Source organism: Arachis ipaensis, chromosome B08 (assembly GCF_000816755.2).
Source record: "Arachis ipaensis cultivar K30076 chromosome B08, Araip1.1, whole genome shotgun sequence".
NCBI classification, from domain to species: domain Eukaryota; kingdom Viridiplantae; phylum Streptophyta; class Magnoliopsida; order Fabales; family Fabaceae; genus Arachis; species Arachis ipaensis.
This window is the reverse complement of record NC_029792.2, coordinates 99,819,083-99,828,185: the sequence shown is the minus strand read 5'-3', so window position 1 is coordinate 99,828,185 and position 9,103 is coordinate 99,819,083.

The following is a 9,103-nucleotide window of genomic DNA, read 5'->3' as shown; positions in this document are numbered from 1 at the left end:
AGACTTGGAAGAGGTTGGTCAAGAGATGGTGATTAAAGAAGAAGAAGCACAGCCTCCCATGCCCTTGGTAAGCAATAAAGAAGAGATTGAATTGGAAGAAAGCTACCAAGAGGAAGAGGTTGATATTGAAGAAACTTGCAAAGAGGTGGAAGTTGTCAGAGAAGAGCACAAGGGAGTGGAGCTTGCAAATTTGTTAGAAATACCTCCCCCTAAGTTGCCATCATCCTTCACAATATTCAAGTGGGTAAAATTCATATCCCTTAGCTTTCTAATTTCACTTGAATATGGGCTACTGGAGACGGATGGTCAACTTAGAGCTCTTTGTGGCATTAAGAGTAAGAGGAAGATAGTTAGTGGTAAGAATTGTCCTGCAAGGTTCATTATGGTTGGAAGCTTTAAGTTTAAACGCAAAGGTTGGTGTAGAGCTCAATTGAATGGGTCTGGGAAGTTGTTTGGACGCTTCAGTGAGAATTATAAGGCTGAACCACCCGGATGGAATCATGATAATCAACTTGAAGACGGGTGTAGAAACAAGATTTGGGATCCAGGAATATATGAGGATCAATTTTGGGAGCTCAAAGCTTGTGAAGAACTCCATCAAAGCTTGAGGAATTTACTTGGTATTGATAGAGCTTATTGGAAGTCCAAGCATTGGTGAAAGTTTCAAGACGAGTTCAAGCACAAGCCACCATAACAGGGAGCTCATCAAATGTCCAACTTAAGGACTTTAACTAAAAGTGCTAGGTGGGAGACAACCCACCATGGTATGATCATTCCTGTTTCAGTTTTATTTCGTTTTGTCTGTTTTTATATTATATTATTTTCATTGAACCTGAATACTATTCATAGCATTTGCATCAGCACTGCATACTGAAAAAAAAATGCACGCGACGCGGCAGCGTTGCTGACGCGTCCGCGTCACCAGTGCATTCAGAAGAAAAGAAAAGTGAACAGAGAGTCACGCAAGAGCGTGGCTGGAGGTGTGCCTTTGGCACAAATTGATCCACGCATCCGCGTCACCCGCGCGAACGCGTGGCCCTGTGAAATCGACGTAAAGAGGTGTATGGTAGAAAGTTATGATGGAGTGGGGCTGGAACCATGCTAGCAGCACAAGCCCTACCACACGAACGCGTGCCCCACACGTTCCCGTCATTTTTAAAAGAAAGGCCATTCACGCGATCTCGTCAACCACGGGATCGCGTCGCCCAGATTTTTTGCAATATACATTTAAACAGAGAGTTGTGCGAACGCGAGGCTGCGCTCGCCCCAATCGCATAAATCAGGCCACGCGATCGCGTGACCCACGCGTCCGCGTTGCCTGACCTTATCGCGCACCACGCGACCGCGTGATTGACGCGTCTGCGTCACATGCGTCGCACAACTTATCCATATCAGCGCCAATTATCTTATCTTTTCTTTTCTAATCCTAATTTCTTCTATCTTTTCTTCTTTCTTCTTTCTTTCTTACTTACTTCTTCTTCATCTCTTTAATTTAATTTATTTGCATACTCTCATTCATTGGATTCTAATTTAGTGCATATTTTTATTTTCTTTTCTAAATTCATTATTTTTTCTTTGCTGTTGAATTTTCTTATTTCACTGTTGCATCTTCTCTTGAATTATTTTAGGTGCTTAGAGACTTGTTTTATTCTGGTTAGGTAATATTATTTAAATCAATGCCAATCTTTTATACCTGTATTAATTTTGCATTGACATGAATTTACATTACCTCTCCTTACCCACACTCTCCCTCATTGTTGCAAAATTTTGCACCACTAGTATGCCATGTGCTTCTATTGTTCTCTCACTTGGATGTTGTAGCTACCATGTAATTGAGACCCTCATTATTTGGTATTAACCAACCCATGTTTTATTTATTTTTTTTATCTTTGTTTTGGGTTACTTTTCTTCCTTTGTCTTTTAGGATGGCCACCAGGAAGAGAACCGGAAGATGTTTACATGGGAGAGACAAACAAGTTCCTGCGCACATTCCTTAATGAGAAAAGCGTCAGTTGAAGCAACCCGTCTACTTGCACGTCTTAGCATGCACCGAGGACGGTGCAATCTTTAAGTGTGGGGAGGTCGATACCGATCTCCATGGGTTAGTTACTCTTCTATCTCAACACCAATATTTTATTTTCTTTGTTTGTTCATTGTTGCATTTGCATATTTGATTGCATATTTGTTTGATTTTATGCATTTAGTCACTACTTGGTTGAAGTAATATTTTCTTTTTCAAGAAATTTTTATAGTATTTCACTAATTTAAAAAAAAAACTTTTCTATTAAAACTTGTTTGAAGTTGTATTTGGAACATGGTTTTTGAGCCAAAGAACACATAACTCGTGAGATTTGAGCCTTTATACATGGTTACATTATTTAACCATAAATTTTTAGTCTTGTGTATTTTCTTCTCTATAACTGCAATCTATATTTTGTTCCAGTCTATATGTCCAATATTTAGTGTATTTACATGCTTGCATATGATTGAGACCATTGTTTGATTTTAGCTCACCTATCCCAAATAAGCCTATCCTTTAAATCACCCTTGTCAGCCACTTTGAGCCTTTTAATCCCCATTTGTTCTGTATTTTACCACAACACTAGCCTTAAGCAGAAAAATAATTAAATATCCCAATTGAATCTTTGGTTAGCTTAAGATAGGGATTGTGTAACAACTAAGTGTGGGGAAACTGTGGGAACATGGGTTAATAAGGGAAGGTGTTATGTTTTTACTTTGATAAAATATTAGGAATTTGGGTACCTACTCATGTGAGACTAGAAAAATCAAAAATCCATGTGCATTGATAAGTTATGTTTATTTTTCTATTTAACCAATGTTAAATTAATGAAAAAATAAATGCACATGTGATAAATTAAAAAGAAAAGTTGATACATGAGTATGTGATGCAAAAGTGAAAATTTTGGGTAGCTAGCCATGAATTAGAATTATATAGAGTATATGATGTTCGGTGAAAGTTTAGGTTAATTAAAGATTCAATTTATAGCTCACTTAGCCATATATATACCCTCATCCTTACCTTAGCTCCATTACAACCTTGAAAAGACCTCATGATGTTTGCATTGGTACATTAAATTTTTGTTGATTGGTTAGATGAAGAACAAAGTTTAGAAAGCATGACTAGAGAAGAGTAGAGTGAATTAACCCTAAAACACTTGAGTGATTAGAGTACATACACTCCCAATGAGGGTTCGATGCTCGATTCTTTGTTCCCCACTTTCATGAACTATTTTCTTCTACAAGTCTATTTGTACTTCATTTTTATTAGTGAAATCCAGTTCATATTTATTCTTGGAGAATTTATTTACATTTAAACCAAGTAGGAAAAAGCATTCTTCTTGTAGTTGCATTCATATAGATAGGTTGCATTTCATACATTCTCTCATTCCTCTTCATCCTTTATAGTTTTTCTTGAGCTTAGCATGAGGACATGCTATTGTTTAAGTGTGGGGAGGTTAATAACTTTCGCGTCACCAGTGCATTCGGAAGAAAAGAAAAGTGAACAGAGAGTCACGCGAGAGCGTGGCTGGAGGCGTGCCTTTGGCACAAATTGATCCACGCGACCGCGTCGCTGACGCGTCCGCGTCATGTGGGAAAAATGCCTCCCACGCATCCGCGTCACCCACATGAACGCGTGGCCCTGTGAAATCGACGTAAAGAGGTGTATGGCAGAAAGTTATGATGGAGTGGGGCTGGAACCATGCTAGCAGCACAAGCCCTACCACGCGAATGCGTGCCCCACGCGTTCACGTCATTTTGAAAAGAAAGGCCATTCACGGGATCGCGTCAACCACACGATCGCGTCACCCAGATTTTTTGCAATATGCATTTAAACAGAGAGTTGTGCAAACGCGAGGCTGCACTCGCGCCAATTGCACAAATCAGGCCACGCGATCGCGTGACCCACGCATCCGCGTCGCCTAACTTTATCGCGTACCACGCAACCGCGTGACTGACGCGTCCGCGTCACATGCGTCGCACAACTTATCCAGATCAGCACCAATTATCTTATCTTTTCTTTTCTAATCCTAATTTCTTCTATATTTTCTTCTTTCTTCTTTCTTTCTTACTTACTTCTTTTTCAGGTGTTAAGTGAAAAAATTGAGACTGAGTGGTTAAAGTCGTGGTCCAAAGCAAAAAGAGTGTGCTTAAGAGCTCTGGACACCTTTAACTGTGGATTGTAGCAAAGCTGAGTCACAATCTGAAAAGGTTTATCCAGTTATGTGTCTGTGGCATTTATGTATCCGGTGGTAATACTGGAAAACAAAGTGCTTAGGGTCACGGCCAAGACTCATAAAGTATCTGTGTTCAAGAATCAACATACTGAACTAAGATAATCAATAGCACTATCTAAATTCTGAGTTCCTATAGATGCCAATCATTCTGAGCTTCAAAGGATAAAGTGAGATGCCAAAACTGTTCAGAAGCAAAAAGCTACTAGTCTGGTTCATCTAATTGGAACTAAGTTTCATTGATATTTTGGAATTTATAGTATATTCTCTTCTTTTTATCCTATTTGATTTTCAGTTGCTTGGGGACAAGCAACAATTTAAGTTTGGTGTTGTGATGAGCGGATAATTTATACGCTTTTTGATATTGTTTTTAGGTAGTTGTTAGTATGTTTTGGTTAATTTTTATTATATTTTTATTAGTTTTTAAATAAAAATCATATTTCTGGACTTTACTATGAGTTTGTGTGTTTTTCTGTGATTTTAGGTATTTTCTGGCTGAAATTGAGGGACCTGAGCAAAAATCTGATTCAGAGGCTGAAAAAGGACTGCAGATGCTGTTGGATTCTAACCTCCCTGCACTCGAAGTGGATTTTCTGGAGCTATAGAAACCCAATCGGCGCGCTCTCAATTGCGTTGGAAATTAGAAATATAGGACTTTCCAGTAATATATAATAGTCTATACTTTGCCCGAGTTTTGATGACGCAAACTGGCGTTCAATCGCCAATGTTTTGCCCTATTCTGAAGTTAAACGCCAGAAACAGGTTACAAACCAGAGTTAAACGCCACAAATAGGCTGCAACCTAGTGTTTAACTTCAAGAGAAATCTCTACACGTGTAAAGCTCAATGCTCAGTGCAAGCACACACCAAGTGGGCCCGAAAGTGGATTTCTGCACTATCTGCACTTAGTGACCCATTTTTTGTAAACCTAGGTCACTAGTTGAGTATAAAAACTGCTTTTAGAGACTTACTATGTACCTCATGACATTTTACATAAGAACTTGTATCTTCTATAGCATGAGTCTCTAAACCCCATGGTTGGGGTGAGGAGCTCTGCTGTGTCTCGATGGATTAATGCAATTACTACTGTTTCTCATTCAATCACGCTTGTTTCTATTCTAAGATATTCATTCGCACTTTAACATGATGAATGTGATGATCCGTGACACTCATCACCATTCTCAACCTATGAACGCGTGCCTGACAACCACTTCCGTTCTACCTTAGATTGAATGTATATCTCTTGGATACCTGGTTCACGAGTCTGATTGCCTCTCCTGACAACAGAGCATTCAAATCCGTGAGATCAGAGTTTTTGTGGTATAAGCTAGAATTAATTGGCAGCATTCCTGAGATCCGGAAAGTCTAAACCTTGTCTGTAGTATTCCGAGTAGGATCCAGGAAGGGATGACTGTGATGAGCTTCAAACTCGCGAGTGCTGGGCGTAGTGACAGACGCAAAAGGATCAATGGATCCTATTCCAACATGAGTGAGAACCGACAGATGATTAGCCGTGCGGTGACAGCGCATTGGACCATTTTCATTGAGAGGACGGACGGTAGCCATTGACAACGGTGATCCCCCAACATACAGCTTGCCATGGAAGGAGCCTTGCGTGCGTGAAGAAGAAGACAGTAGAAAAGTAGAGATTCAGAAGACAGAGCATCTCCAAAACCTTAACATGTTCTCCATTACTACATAACAAGTATTTAATTAATGTTCTTTTACTTTTTGCAAGTAAAACTAAGAATCATTACTGATATCCTGACTAAGAATTACAAGATAACCATAGCTTGCTTCAAGCCGACAATCTCCATGGGATCGACCCTTACTCACGTAAGGTATTACTTGGACGACCCAATGCACTAGCTGGTTAGTTGTATGGAATTGCAAAAGTGTGATTGTGATTTCATACACCAGAAACCAATTGTCAAATTGTCAGAATTGGTTTGTGATGATCGCATTCCAAGACTATTGCATAGAATATTTGCAATTCGTAATGTCAATTCGTCAGAAATGGTTGATTTTGAGTTCCTAGAACCTAACTCTGCTCTGATACCATGTTATCATGGTATAAAGGATTTAGGAAAGAAACGAAGAATTATTTAGAAAAGTATCATTTGTTATTATTATCCATTGGGATTGCAAGGTTCTTACCAATATATAGACCAAGAGTACGCTAATGAGTACGCTAATTATGAAATAATATCCTAATAAATTACATTGATTTTTTTCTGACCCTCTTTGATATTTTCCTGATTTTGTTTCCTAATTATGATATTCTAATAGCCACTGTCATCTCAAGTCAGAGAAGAAGACCATAACACCTCCATTCCGTGACATAGATATTTCCCTAGTTTAACAAGTCGTTGCTTCACTACCCGTAGGCCACCATCGTCAGCATCTCGTCGTCCACTATCCGTCTTGCAGTCCACACTACCAGTAGCCCACCATCATTGTAAGCATCTTATCGTCCACTATCCATAGCCTACCATCGTTGCTCCACGAAGAACAGAGGTATGTTATTACTAGTTTTTCCACCTTAGAATGTTTTTGAGAATTTGGTGAATATTTTGATTATCTTCTATGGGCTTTAGAAATATTTTCAGAATTTTTGGGTTAGGGTCAGATTTTCAGTTGCTATGTTATTATCTGTAATTATATGAGATGGTACCTTAGATTATACTGTATTGCTTGCAGGGTTAGCCACTGTCCATATTACTCTGTGTATTAATCATAGGGGAGCGAGGTCCATGTGGAAACTTGTGTATGTTAGTGGAGAAGTAACAGAGATTGAGAGGGTTAATGTGGATACTCTCAATGAATTTTTCATAAATGATTTACTAAAGGACATTGGATATACATCCATTACTGATTTTTATTGGCTAGAATCTGGTAAGGAGCTTGATAATGGGCTGAAATTGTTAAGGACTGATACGGATATAATTACACTGTATGAGGCTGCTGTGAAGAATGGTAACAGAATTCACTTATACACAGAGCACCCTATAAATGATCCTATTATTGTTGAAGAGAATATTACTCCAATAAAGATGAGATTGAAGACTGTGCTAAGAGAAATCCAACTCCAAAGAAGACTCCAAGAAGAAGACTTATAGATGTACTCCTAGACTTTTTTATTTTATTTTGGTAATATGAGGTACTCTTTAATAGATACTAGACTCTTGTGTCTTTAATATGAATCCACAATGTATCATATGTTGTGTGTTATTTTAACCTTTAAAGACAGTGTTATAGAATTAGAGCTTTGTGTTTCAATTATGTATGACAAGATTTAATACATGAGAAATGCATATTTTGGACATCATCTCATTAATCTTACAGGACCTATTAAGTCAAATAAAACAAATATACATGATTATTTATGCCATCTGATTAATCATTCATGAGTACTTCTATCAAATATAACAAACTGAATTGGTTCAAACTGGTTTGTCATTATTAACAAGAAACAATGGTCATAAACAACAATGAATCTTCATATTAGATCAGTCCTAAGTTACAAGCTAAACAAAACACAACTACCAATGCTATGGTTACAAGAAACACTCTACTTGTTCTAACCTCACCCCTGAGTTTTTCCATTTTTCTTGCAATCATGGAGAAGCTTTCATGATTCTCCCTTTCAACTGTAGTGATTGTCAACCCATCTTCACATCTTGCATGAGAATGCTCCGTATTCCTTTTAAATAATGATCTTGTTAGATATTTCTAACCTTCTTCAATCTCATCCACCAACATATAGTATTTGCAGTCTCTTGCCTGAAAAATAAAAATACCTACACATATCCAACTGTCAATGAAAATTCAAAAAAAAAAAAAGAGAACCTTCACAAAAAAAACGAAAAACGCTAAGCTATTACCTTCCAGAAAGAACATCGGATGAACCATCTATTTGGGTTTATTACCGTGCCAGATTCCATCAACGTAACCTCCATCCTACAAAAGCATCTCCTATCAAGCTTCTTTTCCTTTTTCTTCCTTGAACTCGAAGTCTTGTTACAACTTGCATTACTCATAGTAGAGTTAAATCTGTGCAGAGACATGGCCATGGGTTAGAGGATTTTTCTTTGTCAGTGTTCATATTTGAGGAAAAAACAAAAATGAAATGGTTTCAATTTCTGGGTTAAGGTAAAAATTGGAGAAGAAAGGGATGCTAGGGTTTTAATTTTTGTAGAGGTATACATTGGATTACACGCAGATAGGTTTGGATAGGTTTTGTTACCATGTAGGTTCGAATATTAACGGACCAAATGTGTACCAACGTCAGGGTACTTCTGGCTCGTGGAGGTCATCTTTCATGGTTACAAGGTGAATTTTCTTTTTTTATGGGTATATTTGTCAGCGTATGTATCTTTCATGGGTACAAATGGTCATTTACTCTTATAATCACATTAAAAATTGTCAATGATGATAATTTGAATTGACATGGTAATGGTGATAAGGAGGGAGATAGAGAAGTAATAATGGTGGATTGGTGGTGGTAGATTTTATAGGATTAATAGTGTCAATTTTTATGTGACACATGTGTTTCTTATCTTGGGTTACGCTTGGTTAATGGATGGTAATACATGAGATATAGATAAGACACAAAGTAATATAAATACAATAGGACATAAATTTTTAAACTTGTTTGGTACTCAAGTATCTGACACTACATTTAAATTACAATTTTAATAAAATGATATACGTATTTAGCTTTGTACCATAGACACGCCATAAATATTTGGTTAGAATGAATACTTCATTTCTTTTAGGTTCTATTTTCTATTTTCTATTCTTATCTATCTTCTTTATAACCTACAAAAAATTTTAGCTATTTATTATTAT